This window comes from Megalobrama amblycephala, linkage group LG9 (genome assembly GCF_018812025.1).
Source record: "Megalobrama amblycephala isolate DHTTF-2021 linkage group LG9, ASM1881202v1, whole genome shotgun sequence".
NCBI classification, from domain to species: Eukaryota; Metazoa; Chordata; class Actinopteri; order Cypriniformes; family Xenocyprididae; genus Megalobrama; species Megalobrama amblycephala.
Window position 1 is genome coordinate 35,385,328 of NC_063052.1, and position 15,923 is coordinate 35,401,250.

Sequence of the window (15,923 nt, forward strand, 5' to 3'; positions counted from 1 at the left end):
ATCTGCCCATTTGTTGTTAAAGTTTGGTTATTTAAAAAAAAATTATAATACCTTAACTTGTGCAGCGACTGGTGGAAACAAACATAACTCTATTAATAATCTTTAAGCTGAAATGACATTCAATAATTTTACAGACATATTCCCCATCTGTAAATGTTAGAAAGTTGAGAAAATATTTCCATTTTGCTGTCAGGAGTGGACGAGCCTTTGGAAGCATGCGCACCAAACAGACGGAGCGCAATAATTCTGACAAAATATACAATTTGCTAAAAATACCATTGTATTTTCTGGATTTTTTTTTTCAGATTTGAACCTATGTAGCGCCACCTAGTGAACATTAGCTAGTATAATGCTGTAGCTCAGGGGCCCCTGTGTGTCAGATGTGATGCCATGTGATATCATAGTGTAAAAAGCAATACATTAAAGGTCCCATTCTTCGTGATCCCATGTTTCCAGCTTTAGTTAGTGTGTAATGTTGTTGTTAGAGTATAAATAAAATCTGTAAAATTTTAAAGCTCAAAGTTCAATGCCAAGCGAGATATTTTATTTAACAGAAATAGCCTACAACGAACGGCCTGTTTGGACTACATCCCTCTACTTCCTTCTTTAATGACATCACTAAAACTGTGTTTTGACTAACCTCCGCCCACAGGAATACACAAAAAAAGGGGGCGTGGTCTTGTTGCGCTCCCACGGAGAAGAGCAAGAGTTGCGTTTGTAAAGTGTGTTTGTCGCCATGTCGTCGAAACGCTGTTATTTTCATCCCGCAGTCCAATCACCTTTGTTTGGCCTTCCCAGGGACGCTGTACTTAGAAATCAGTGGTTACAATTTATGTTTAACTCGGTTCCCGAAAATTATAATCCACACGTTAAACTATGTGCAGCACATTTTACTGAGGACAGCTTCCTCAATCTTAGTCAGTTTAATGCCGGATTCGCACAAAGATTATTTTTGAAAGATGGAGCAGTTCCCTCTTTGTCTGGAGAAGGCGTTGTTTGTGGACCACAACCGGTAAGTGCATTTTATTATTTACGTTGGTGCGTTTAACAGTTTCTGTAACTTATCACACAAAGGGCAACGCTGTTTAGCTTTGTTAACTAGATGGCAATTGAAACTTATCCGACCAAAACTTTTAAAAAGTGTAGTAATTCAACCGGACACCATCGATTTGTAATGACTGAGACAAATCAGACACAATTATTTGTTAGTTCACCAATAGTTTTAAGCTCACTCTGGGATTTGACTGTCCCCATCCCCCGGGAAGTTTTCAGTTACAAGTTTATTGCGCTGAGGAATGTGGTTGCCGCATGGAGAGCAGAGAAGAGACACAGAAAATCTGCATCTTCCCTGCATTTTCCACACAGAACACAGACTCTATGGCATTAATGTATAGACAGACTGTGCTATAAATGAATCCTTCTCAGGAAATGGTATCCATTATTACTGTTGTTGTATTGTACTCATTGTATTTACATGTTTGATGATCGTTAAATGTTATGACCTGCACGGTAACTTCAATTATGCCATGTTTGGTGTCTATGCATTCGTGTCGAGCAGATTTAAATGTCCGTGTATGCGGTATGTCCATACCTGCACAACACATAAGTGTTATAAGGATCTTTAATAGTACTTCTTCAAAGCTCAACCAGTTTAATCTTGCTCGGTCATAAAAGCCCCACCAAGGGGAGGTGTGTGTCACCCGGAAATACAACGACCTCATTGGCCCCCATCATTCCTAAGAGGTTGGCTTTGACCAGAGGTTAAAAACGATTGAACAGGGCCACTCCTTCTCTTTTTCTCCTTGCTTCTGAACGACCGAATCGATCTCCGTGCGGCCGGCCTAGGCCAGGCCTGCAAGGCCTGTAGGCCTCGGCCTACAAACGAGCCATGTGCTCCTCATCCAACATGGAAAAGACTGGCAATAACTTCGGACTGAATCACCCAAGATCTCTCCTCAGATGGCAGAGCCGATGCTCCTCAGCCTAAGGGCATCTTGCAAGTATCGTACATTTTAACACTAAACAGCGAGTTAGTATTAATTTGTAAGACTTACCTTGCTATTGCTGAAGAAACTGATGATTCCTTTCCAGATTGCCTTTGACATTCCATGTAGCTCTAGTAACAGCATCTCTTCCGGTTCAACTCTATCATTACTCATTCTGACTTGCGTGTGTGTGTGTGTGTGTGTGTGTGTGTGTGTGTGACCCTTTATGTATGTTATGTTATGTGTTTGTTAGTTTAGTTATGTGTTTGTGAGTTAGTTAATAAAGATTGTGCACAATACACGTTTGGTTCTGACTCCGTCTGCTAATGAATTGCCTCTTAAGTGATAGATCCGGACTACGTGCTCTGAGTAGTACAGTACAATAAGAAATATTATTTTTCCATAACTTGGAAATTGACATTTCTTAGAATTAATAAACAATCAACACTGAGCGTTCACTGGACGAACAGGTTAACTGATTGTAATGTTAATTTTAATGTAGCTACGTCCAGTTAATCTGATTAACGGATTTGCATATTCATAATTAATAATCATAATGAGTTATGAATAATTATTAATATTTCCCCTTTGAGTTAATTTTCGCTACAGATTGTTGGTGTTTGTTATGATCAGTTTAAATTATTTGTTGATTATATCTGTTGTTTACTGTTTAACCACATGCTGGTTTAGCTGCAGCCACGCGAATCATTGTTCTATGTTTAGGCCTATGTAACATTACCTACTGTAAATAAACAGCTTACCATTGTGACACATCCTGTAAAAGACGTGTTTGCACAGGTTCTACTTGATCCTCTTCATCTATGTTCTCCGGGTCTGATTCCGGCTCAAATTGATAAGGTAAAATTAAAGACATGTTTACGATAACACTGAGCGCATGCATCTCCCCGTTATGGTAAGAGGCGTGACCTTTCTGGGCAAGGAGCGCTAAGCTGTTGTCGAATCACAACACAGGAACCGCTGGCACAATCAGAACTCGTTACGTATTTCTGAAGGAGGGACTTCATAGAACAAGGAAGTCATCAGCCCGTTTTTATGACAGTGGAAACAGCGGTATACAGATAAGTAAATTATGTGAAAAATACTGTGTTGTTTTACACGCGAAACATGAACACGTTATATTGCATACTATAAACACAATCAAAGCTTCAAAAAACCACGAAGAACGGGACCTTTAAACATAAACAGTGATATAAATATGCATCTTTAAAATAATAATCTCTATGTCCTGAAAGATGGAAAATATTTTTTATAAGGCGTCATTCTATAAGGTACTCTTTTATAAGGTTTCATATTTGTATCTTCAGATCAGCATCATCAGATATTTAACAGTCCTATATTTTATTTTAAGATGGACTCAACTGTATCAATAAAAAGAGTATTGTGCTGAAATTTGTCTACTGAACTTAACTCATTTCTTCTGTATTCTTATTTCTTATGATAAAACATAGTTTTACCATGAGGGTTAACATTTGACAGCTTGGTTACACCATGTTTTTCTTCTTCTTCTATACATTGTCATCTTTTTCTCCTATTTTTGTTATTACCATGATCATAATATAATGAAGTACCATGGACAAATGTGTCATGTATGAGTATAGTAATCATTCAGTTCTTTGATATATATTGAGGTATTAACATCTGATGTACCACAGTAATATAACAGAACATATTGTAATTAAAACGTATGCATTCATTTTTGTAATTAAAATGAATTAATTCAGTCAGTTTATTAAGGTTCTCATAGTTTATTTTTATGCAAACAAAATTTCATTGTTTCAGGTGGAGAAAAAAAGGCATGAATAATTATGAAAAGTTGAAAAAAAAAATTGTTAAACAAGCATTATATTTGTACAATACAATGTGCAACTATAGCTAGAAATTGTGGATTCTAACAATGAAAACCTAGCAAAACATGTTTGTACATATTTATGTACATAAATCTTTTTTTTTTTTTTTTTTTTTTCATGTGTATTTCATATTAGAGTGTGCATTCATTTATTGTATTTGACAGATGTGATGATCAGTGGAGCTGAGTTTTTACCTTTATTGTTAAAGCACGGGCTAAAAATTGGATAGAGTTTCCCAGTGAAAGGCTGATCAGTGAAAGAGTAGATATGAGAGCTGGACTCCACATCATAAAAGGAGACCAGACCCTCCTCATAATCCACAAACACACCGACCCGCTGCGGCTTCACTCTCAGAGACAGAGAGACAAGAGAATCAGCACAGGCTTTATATTCATTCTCATTCCTCAGAACCACAATCCAAAATCCATTTCTAGGACTCAGTGTGATCTCTCCCTTTCTGTTAATGCTTGTTCTGGCCACTCCTAAAGTCCATCCAGTCTTCCCCTTCACCTGCACCTCAAAATAAAATCTCCTTGAGGAGAATCCCTCTTTTCCCAGGACAAATACACATTTATCAAATCTCTTTGGTTTGTCTGGGAGTTTCTGCCAAATGTCTCCATGTCTCACTTGTTTTCTGTCATCAGACAGGATGAGTTGAGGATGAGCTGTATCAGGATCCAGAGTCACATCCACTGAGAAAACAGAGAATATGAATCACAGTTTAATACAGACATTTTGTGATGATGTTTCAATATTTAATCAGTGTTTAATCATCCTGTAGGTCAGTGATGAAGCTTTGAGTATATGAATGTAATCTAGTGTAGTTCAGACACACACTGTACCTTCATACTGCTGCATCCTCTTCAGATCTGTAGAGACTAATGACAATAAAACAACATCAGATCTTTGACATGATTCATGAGTGGATTATAAATTAGCTTTACAATTCTATTTAAAGAACTGTGTACAACGTCATGTTTTTATATTGTCAATGTGTGTTTATATGCTCATATTTAGAGAATCAAGCAGAAACCCCTATTGATTTGAATTTAAGATCTTAATATTCTATAATAATAATAATATTCTAATATAATAATACTTAATATTCTTTTTTAAAACAATTTATGCAAATTATTTTTGTGTCTAACGTTATTCATCTCAGTTTTAGAGTGGATTAGTGCCGTTTATTCAGCAAAGACAACAAAAATTAAACTTTAATAACAATTTAAATGAAAGCCCAGCACTGCAAATCTATTTAATACAGGTTTGAAATTCTTCCCTAGAAGAACAAATTTGCATCCTTAATTTATGATGTCTGTAATTTTTACTTTCTTCACTTAAAATGTTAAACTGATTTCATCTGATACATATTCACACAATTTAGATGGGACAGTTGAAAAGGCCAATGCAAAATTATAGAAAATTGTTTCTCTCTGTAGTTTCTCATGTAAACCTGTTTGCAGATGTATACTAAAGCCTCATGGTTGTGATTACAGTGATGAAGCTTCTAGTACAAGATGAATTTATTGTTTTTCAAATGTATGTTTCCTGAAATTATGGAAATGTTCTCTTTTCTCTTCAAGAAGGACTTTGAGCTGATGATAGTGAGACACAAACACACTTTCTATTGACGGATTTTACGATATTTTACTATAGAGCTTTTAGTTAACAGGTCTGGACTGAGGCTAAAATAAATTCAGACCATCCTGCCCATGAGTTCATACATGAATGTTTTGCTGGTGTTAGAGTCTTAAATTTGAGTAAACAATTGAATAAATAAAGTAGGACAGAAACAAATAATTACAGATTTAATTGAATTTACTTATTTAATTATTATTGCATTTTTTGTCATAGAAATGCACTTGATTGATTTCGAGTCAGGATGCCTTAAAGTAAATTTACTACTAATACACTGAAATTTATATTTCACCACACTCTCATTGAATTAACATTTTATTTCAATTAAAATTTGAACAATTATAAAGTTCAACTTTATTAAGGTCATGGTAGTCACAGGTAAAAGCATGCTCCTCATTACCATGGTTTCTGAAATAAATAAATAATAATAAACTATAAAATTTGTAATAAAATAAGAATTTGTAACAAAAATAAGTGTAAACACATGTAGAAACTAGAAAAACAATCTCTATGAAAGTGATCTATATTGCACAATATTTAATGTTAGTACTAACGTAACAGAGATCCAAAGTAGGCAAGGCTTGATGAACCCAACTGCAGTTTATTTAACATAAATCCAAACATGAACAAAGTACAAAACAAAGATGTAGCCATGATTTGGCTACATGATTTGGCAAATAAAAACATGAACATAACATAAGCTTACCAACAGTGGATCTCTGTTACAGAATACTAGACCTATACAAGACGAACCCAGCAGTTGCTCTTCTATGTCAGGATAATTGCCCCATAGAAGATTATGTTGAGGACTTTTGCAGACTTTGTTAGGTGGACTTTAATGATGTTGCCCTCAAGGACATTTTTAGAAATGGACTAAGTGATCTTTTGAAGTATTTGATGCCTGACAATGATTTTCCAGGGACTATAGCGGAGTATGTAGATTATGCCATGCTGCTGAGCAACTCTTGTCCCACTCCCGCTTGCAACATTCATGTTTTGTCCCGCAAAATCCCGCATAAAAATAGCCTATAAAAATTATTGTCCATACATCCATGAAATATTAATTATGTGTCACCACAACTGTTACAGCTGGTTGTTAGCAAACGCACAACGAGGAAGATGAAGGAATAACAGTCTTTAATAAATCCACAGGCAAGGAAATCCATAAACAGCAAACATGAAACACAACCATACAATGAATGATACCGGACAATACTGATCTGAAAACGCAAGATTTAAATACTTAAATACAAATGAGGTGGGTAATTGAACACAGCTGGTAGTGATAATGAAGGCTATATAAATGCCTCATTCATTCATTCATTCATTCATTCATTCATTATCAGTAACTAAGGTAGCAGACTAGTGGCGGGAAATGGTGCAACACAGAAGTCCAAAACAGGGTGAACATGAAACAACAACATCCCAGCATAAACGCTCCCTATAAAATATTTGTTATTAAAGCATCAACATTCACAAACCACAGGTAGTTTTAACCAAAATGCAAGCTGCTGCGTGCATGGTTTGGTATGGCAGAATGCACAAACTCCCTTTATAATGACTAAAAAGCTGACATCTCAGTTTATCATGATATCACAAATATGTCATAACACAATGAATATAAACAGTGAACCTTTCATAATGTGTTCACGTGTGCTATAATAACAGGATTCATGAGCACGCAAATTTCAGCACTGCATAAAACTTTTAAGCGATGAGAGGATTCTAATAGATTGGTCATTGCGTCTCAGAAATCAACAGATATGCGTGTGATTGGCTACACTGCTCAACACTGCAAACACAAGTTATAAATAGAATCTTGCATATGCTTGCAACTGAAAATCGTTTGTAGGTCACATCACTACTTATATTATTATTATTGCCTACCACATTAATCAGACGTCGCTAGCTTGTAATCTTTGAATCTAAATCGCTGTTACAGCACGTTTGCATCTCGCTAGCTTGTTAACTTGTCATCAGTCTCGCGCGCTCCTTTTTCAACGCGTTCATCAAACAGCTGTGGTAACTCGGATCAGTCTACAAACACAGTGAATCATGTCATCCTCTCCCAGTGTTATTTCATGTTCAGTTTGTCACATGTTCAGCATAACTCTCTCTGTCAGCGACGAGGGATTTACATGTCATAAATGTAGGGAAATAGTCAGGCTGACAGATAGAATCTCAGAATTAGAGACACGCATTCAAACTTTAATCGAGGATAGTAAGAATGCAGGGGCTTCAGATACTGTTTTGGATGCGACTAGCTTAGTGAACTCTGTACATTGTTCGGTTCCGGCTGTAGAGCCCGCGCAGCAGGGCAATTGGGTAACGGTGAGGCGGCCTAGCCGTGGAAAACACCACTCTTCCGTTCCAGTAAGAACATCAAACAGCTTCTCCCCACTCAGTGACGCACCCACTGAGAATCCTGTTGAAAGTGCCCTAGTTATTGGCGATTCTATTACATGGAACGTGAAAATAGAGACACCAGCCACCATAGTCACATGTTTGCCGGGAGCCAGAGCACCTGACATCAAAGCAAATTTAAAAGTGCTGGCTAATGCTAACTGTAAATGCTCTAAAATTATTATTCACATCGGCACAAATGATGTTCGACTTCGCCAGTCGGAGATCACTAAAATTAACCTTAAAGAGGTGTGTGAACTCGCAAGTACAATGTCAGGAGAAGTAATTTGCTCTGGTCCCCTTCCTGTTTGTCAGAGTGATGAGATAGTTAGTAGATTATCATCACTCAATGGCTGGCTGTCTAAGTGGTGTCCGCAGAATAATATAGGTTTCATAGACAGTTGGAAAAGTTTTTGGGGCAGACCTGACCTGTTGAAAAGAAATGGTATTCATCCGTCCCGGGATGGTGCTGCTCTTCTCTCTAGTAATATAGCACATAGTCTTAGAGCTGAAACATGACAACATTTTCAGAATTAGTACTAGCTGCAGATAAAGTCCTTGTTGTTGGCGATTTTAATATCCATAGAGATAATAAAAAAGACTCATTGGGATTGGCATTTACAGACATTCTAAACTCTATTGGTGTTAGACAACACGTGTCAGGACCCACTCATTGTCGTAATCATATTTTAGATCTAATATTGTCACATGGAATCGATATTGATGCCGTTGAAATTCTGCAGCAGAGTGACGACATCTCAGATCATTATTTAGTCTCGTGTATACTACATTTAGTCAAAGAGGCTAAACTGCCTCCCTTCCATAAATATGGTAGAACCATCACTTCTACCACTAAAGATCGCTTTATAAATAATCTTCCTGATCAGTTTCATCGCCTTAGCATACCAGACAGCTTAGAAGACCTCGATGTTGCAACAGAAACTATTGCCTCTGTCTTTTCCAGCACATTAGACTCAGTTGCTCCTTTGAGTTTAATGACATTAATCCAACGCCATGGTACAATGAGCACACTCAGGCCCTAAAATCAGCAGCTAGAAAAATGGAGCGCAGCTGGAAGGAAACAAAACTAGAAGTATTTCGCATTTCGTGGAGAGAGAGAATGATTGAGTACAGAAAGGCCTTAAAACTGCTAGATCTGCCTATTTTTCAAAACTTTTAGTAGAAAATAAACACAACCCTATTATCAGATACATTTTTGCAATATATGAATAACAATTTATTTGTTTTTAGATATTTTATGTTTAGATATTTCTATTTTGCAGGAGTCGCGCAAATCATTTGATTCTCCCGCAACCCGCACACGGGTAGAGGCTCACCGCCCGCGCCCGAACAAGCCCATCAAATCTTGTCCCGCGCCGCACTCTGTTGCGTTAGGTCCCACGGATCTGCAGGTCTCTAGTTCACGTCATGCCTGCCCACCCACAAACTGTTCATGTCATGCCTGCCCAGCCACAGATTGTTCACGTCATGCCTGCAAAGTTTGAGTCTCTTTATGTCATGTCTGCCAAGCCTGAGTCTCTTCAAGTCATGCCTGCCACGCTTGAGCCCTCAGTTAAGATGGCTACCACATCCGAGCCCTCAGCCAAGATGGCTGCCACGCTTGAGCCTTCAGCCAAGATGGCTGCCACGCCTGAGCCCTCAGCCAAGACGGCTACCACACCAGAGTCTACAGAGTGTGCAGCACTGGCCATTATGGCCACTGCTTTTATGTGTGTTTGGGCCATGCATGCATCCACACCAGCCCCTGACTAGCATCCAGAGGGGACTCCAGCCCATGCTCCACGGCCCAGGTCTGCCTATGCTCCACATCCCAGGTCCGCCCATGCTCCACGACCCAGGTCTCTTTTTTTTTTTTTATGTTCATGCCTTATTTTTAAGTTTATTCAAGTTTAGTTGTTATGTTTTCATTGCTATGTTTGCTATTGTTTACCATGTGCTCCCCATTGCCATGTGTTTAAGCCCTCATGTTTGCCTTGTTCTTGGTCTAGTATTGTCCTTGTACCACTGTGGGTAAGGTTAGGTTCCTGTTTATTGCTTTGCCATGTAGCCATGCCAAGCCAGATAATGTCTTAGTTTTATGTTTGATTCTGTTGGAACTTAAATAAACTGCACAATGGTTATCCTGCAACTTTCCTCCAGTGGACTTACTTACAACTAACAGCAACATTATTTTATACATTTCCAAAAAAAATGTGTTCAGATGTAAGGTAAATTATTATTGTCATGCAGTTTACATGATTTTTCAGCTAGATTCACCATGTATAACAGCAAATTCTGCATCAAATTTGAATGGATTAAGCGACTTGAGCTGTTTATCACTTTATAGACTGGCAGAAGAGCTGCGCATGTTCATCAGTGCTATGCGTGTGACACTGATCCCGATCTGTTTTACACTGTGGTTGACAGACGCAGAGTTTAATTGTTAGTGCCATTTCGACACACATTTGGATTACTGGCCTTGTGCGTTTAACCATGCACTCCAATTTAAAAACAGTGCATATGTGGAGATAGGCCTTCCTTGCTTCCTTGCTTTGTCGACCTACATGAGTGTTAGTAACATCCAAAGTGGTGATTTGGGGCCCTGTAGCATCCTGGGTATATTGGTATATTGTGCATCCCACACAACAGTGCCCTATTCACATACTTCTCTTATTTCAGCTTGAACCAGACTCATTCTTCATTACTAATATTATTATATTGTATTTGATATTGTCATACCAGTTTGTGTGAGTTTCTCCTGTAGAGTGTTCTGCAGTTGAGTCAGAGCTCTCCTCAGTCTCCAGACTCTCATCAGTCTTCACACTGATCTCAGACCAGTTCCTGGTGTTTCTAGAGCTGCACAGGGATGAGTGAATCTACAGCAGGAGAGAGGTGAAATCCTTCAGCATGGGGAGTGTTATGGTGTCATATACTGCATTATCATTGATCAGAGAGATGTTGACTGACCTGTAGGAAGTGGAGGTGATATTCAGTGTGTGAGAGCTGCTCCAGCTCAGTGTTTCTCATCTTTAGCTCAGTGATCTCCTGCTCCAGCTCTTTAATGAGCACTTCCTCCTGTTTCTCTGCTGCTTTCTGCTGCTCCTCCATCATCTCCAGCAGTTCAGTCTGACATCTCTCAATGGAGCGGATGAGATCAGTGAAGAGCTCGACACGGGCTGCTTTCTCCTTCTCTGTGTTTCTCTGCTCAACCAGATCAATCAACACATTATTAGTAGTGTTTGATAAGACAAGAATCAGCGATACTATTGATCATACTTCAGTGTTTTTAGGGGGCTTTCATAATTCTGCACTATTTGGACTGAATGATTCTTCAAATCATGTGTCTTGTTGAGGAGAGATGTGTTATTACTTTACTAAGTGATCAGGTAATCACAGACGTGTCGATATTCAGAGCAACAGCAAGATTGAGTATGATGTTGTTTTTATATAGAAAATAAAGAAAATACTACAACCTAACTGACATTTTAGATTAATTTTTGTCAGTTACCTTGTCTGTATTTGCTCTGACCACCGAAATAAGTTTCAAATGACTCAACCAATACAAACAGTGAAAAGTCCCAGTGCTGTTGGACTGTATATCAGGACTCTTGGAGAACCGGAACTAAATGATGAGTAAAAAAATTACATTATTACATTATTTTAAACTCACTTTTCTGACTTCTGATGAGTTTTTGATGTCTTGAATCTTCTTGATTTTGTCCTGGATCATCTGCTGCACATCTTTCTGTGTCTTCATCAAATGAGTCTATAGAACAACACAATATGTTTTCATAAATGATTATTTTTTTCATAAAATCAAAGAATATGACTCCCCCTTGATATGAGCCCTTTAAAATCAGTTTTGTCAGTAACTTCTACCTTCTTCTCTTTACTCTCCTCTTCTAAAGAAACACTGTTGTGGTTCTTGTGGTCTGTTACGGTGCAGATCGGACACACAATTGTCTGATCATCTCTACAGAACAGCTCCAGAGGTCTCTCATGTTTCTGACATATATAGTCCCCCAGATTCCTCACAGGATTGATAAGTTTGTGTTTCTTTAAACCTGCCACTCTCAAATGAGGCTCCAGGTGAGTTTCACAGTAAGAGCTCTGACACACCAGACATGACTTCAGGGCTTTCAGCTTTCTTTCCTCACAGACGTCACACAGAACTTCAGTTTTTTTCAGAACTTCAGGTTTTTTCTCAGGACTTTTCTTTTTATAGTAATCTACAACTTCTCTGAGTGTGGTATTGATCTTGAGATCAGGTCTGATCTTGAATGTTTCTTTACAATATGGACAGTTGCAGGTCTGGCTGTTGTTCCAGCACTTATTCAGACAGGTCTTGCAGAAGTTGTGTCCACATGGAGTGCTGACTGGATCAGTGAACACGTCCAGACATATCGAGCACTGAAGCTCCTCAGTTAGTGGACCGCTGGAGGATGACATCGCTGGAAAGGGAAATGATGAAGATAAATCACACTACTAGTCTAAAGTTTGGAAACACATGTGATTTTTTTATCTAATGGCTTTTGCTTAAAGGACTGAAATAATAATAATTACTAGTTGTAGTAGTATTATAATAAATGGATGAGTGGACAGTGAAGGAAAAGGCTCAGCAAGTCTAGCACACATGAACTATTGCAGTACTGTTTATAAAGAATCCCATGATGCACCTCATGAAGCTGATTGAATGTAAAAAGTTATTTTGAAGAAACTCAAATATGTAAGAGATCATGTTCAGTCAGCTGGTCATTACTGCAAAATGAACCCAGAGAAAGTGATCAGAACCCTGATGTGAAGCTCATTACATGAACATTTACCATATAAGGAGCAATATTGAACATTTCAAAGATTTATTGTATTATCTACTACCATAAATTTCTGAACTTTACATATTAAATATTATTAGAGAAGAGTGAAAGACATTCATGCACTAATTCAGTATTCTTCTTTTGTTTCTTTCTTTTTTTTATTGACTTACATGGACTATTCTCCTCAATGCTTCGTTTCCTGGTTTTTCTTGCTGTTGTTGATGTTGGTGAAGATTCTGCCATTGTTCTTTCCCTCTTTGTTTTCAAGAAAAGAAATTGTATTATATGATCAATGGTCTGATAAGAAACATCACAGCCAATTTGCTCCTTTAATGAGTGTGTATTTAGTCACTGAGGTTTAAATGAAATCTTACCTCAATGATCAGATTTAATTTTACTTATTCTTCATAATATTTCATATCTGATAATTTTAAAAAGCACAGTTTATTCACTCTAATAAACAACTCTTCAATGTTATTAACCTCTGAAATAAAATGACATTCAAGTTATTTAAATAATTTATTTTATTTTTATCAGACTTAAAACCAAACTGGATCATGACCATTTGATCAATATTTATTTTAAATGGTTAAATCTCATGTAAGAATTGGTAACACAATAATTCCTTTGAAACACAGTGAGAGACTCATAAACTCACTGAACAATCTGAACTTTGACCTGCTGTTTATATTAACGAAAATACAAGTTACAAGTGATATATTTTTCAACCAAAACATATATATATATCGTTATATAAAAATAGATACATCTCTCCACAAAATATATTATAAATGTGTTTTTTATCTTGTTTAATGTATATGTAATTTTCAGCTGCAGGTTTGTGTTCAGTCTGTCTACAGTTAATTTACTTCCTGTTTCTTTAGTCTTTCTGTCAAGGGACAAAATGACAGAAACACCAATCTTTGCTTTACAATCAAATTAAATACTTTTAATAATTCTGATATCATTTCAGTGCAGTAAACAAGTAAAGTAGTTGAGTATTTCACATGCTTAAGCCTGATTCAGTTCAACCCATTCCAGTTCAACATAAACTCTACTAAACCAGATCACTTCCATTAGAAACCTGTTCAGCTCAATCTCTCTTATATTTCTATCATTACCTGTGAGTATCAGATGTGTCCACAAGACTCTTTGAACGGCTCAATAAATATTCTGTTGTTTAAAGAGGTTGATCATTTCAGGCGTCCATATTGTTGTTGATCAAGGTTCACTTTCTCTGAATCTCTCTGATGTCAGTGATGTCAGAGCTCCTCCTGTATTTACACATTTACATTTGTCTCCGTATTCAGTGTGTTGGTTCATGTGTGTCTGTTTGTAACAGGCCTAATGTTTCTATCAGATTAATCTCAGCATTTGCATATACTATATACAAGTAAACCAAATAAGAAATTTAAATTGCATGTATTTCTAAATGTCTTGTGATCCACAGAAGAAAGTCTCTCAGGTTCAGAATGACATGATGAGTAAATGATGACAGAATGCTGCTCTTCCTTTAAAACATCTTCAGTCTTGTCAAACATGAGGTAACTGAGGTTGAATCTCTATATTTGTCAGAATGATTCCTCTATTCTTCCGTTAGGAGAAAAAAAAATTCTGTTTCCTTCTTTCCTTCAGTGATTCTGCTTGATAACAGGATTGTTAATGCTGAGATGACTCTATAAATAATATATAAATATTTTGTGGATCAGATAAGGTCCAGTTCTTTGCTCTTGGCTGACATTTGGCATTTCTATGGCCTGCTTGTGGTCCAGATCTGGCAAACAGGAGCGGTCCGCCCAAGTGCCATCATTCCTGCCACATGTGGGCCAGATCATCATTCCGCATGTGCCAGATGTGGGCCGGATTTGGGCCGACACAAAGTTGCTATCTGGGAAGTAAACCAAATAAGAAATTGAAATTGTATGTATTTCTAAATGTCTTGTGATACACAGAAGAAAGTCTCTCAGGTTCAGAATGACATGATGAGTAAATGATGACAGAATGCTGCTCTTCCTTTAAAACATCTTCAGTCTTGTCAAACATGAGGTAACTGAGGTTGAATCTCTATATTTGTCAGAATGATTCCTCTATTCTTCCGTTAGGAGAAAATAATTTGACATTCTTGAACTGTTTGCATGTAGTAGATCAAACTGACACACTTGTAATGAACACACTGTCATTCTCAATTATGGACACTAAAAATAATTTCAAAATTTTAATAAAAACAAAGATTATTGGAGTACAGTTTATAAGAAAATACTCTCAAGGTTCTCAAGATGGCGTCGGTGTAGGTTGTGTTTCCTTAGCTCTTTCATGAATTTTGTGCAAATCTTGATTTTCTTACCCTCTGTAGATTTTTTGGTACTCATGTGCTGACTTTATACTCTGTTTATGCTCTCCGCATATCTAATGTCATTCGTTAGTGAACTTTAACATTTTTGAGAGCTTTTTCCAAGTTTCATCAACGACTTCTCACTGAATAGGTTACAGCACAGATTCTTGAATTTTTGTGTGGCGTCATGATGGAAGTGGATGACATCCCGAAATCTGAGAGCGTTAAACGCACGCATTCTCATTCAAAATCTAATAATGTTGTGGAATCATTGGATGTATGTCTCACCGAGTCTCCTGCTGCAAGCCCTTTGCCGAAATGCGATGCTCGACCTCAGATCCCTCAAATGCTGTCTTGCTTGAAGCGACAGAGAGACTGGGTAAGAAGCAGGATGACTTTATGGATAAACTTTTGGAGATTGAGAAATTGGTCACGTCAAATTCCATCCTAATCTCTGATATTACTACAAGAGTCGACACTGTTTCGAAAAAAATCAGAGGATACAACTACTAAATCTGATAAAATGGACTCTCAGCTCTCTACCCTGGTTGCTGAAAATAAACGCTTATGGGATAGAGTAGATGAGCTGGACGTCTACAAATGGCGATGGAATTTAAGGATCTCAGGTATTCCGGAGGTAGATGGGGAGAATGTCAATATGGCCACAATGGACATTTTTCTCCAGGTGTCACCATGCTTGGCGGATGTTCTGCAAACTTCGATTGATGTTGTGCACAGGCTTGGCCCAAAATTAGGCAATGCACGCCCTCGCAGGATAATTGTACAGTTCCTTTCCAGATCTCACCGCGATCGTATCTGGGCTGATGCAAAAAAAATCTGAAGTGCTTAAACATCAGGATATCGGAGGACCAGACGCAGAGAA

The 15,923-nt window shown here is 37.6% G+C and overlaps 1 pseudogene; it reads right to left on the minus strand.

The window, feature by feature from the left end:
• Nucleotides 1-3,765: 3,765 nt before the first annotated feature.
• On the minus strand, nucleotides 3,766-14,608 carry LOC125276115 (annotated as a pseudogene).
• Between the last annotated feature and the right edge of the window lie 1,315 nt (nucleotides 14,609-15,923).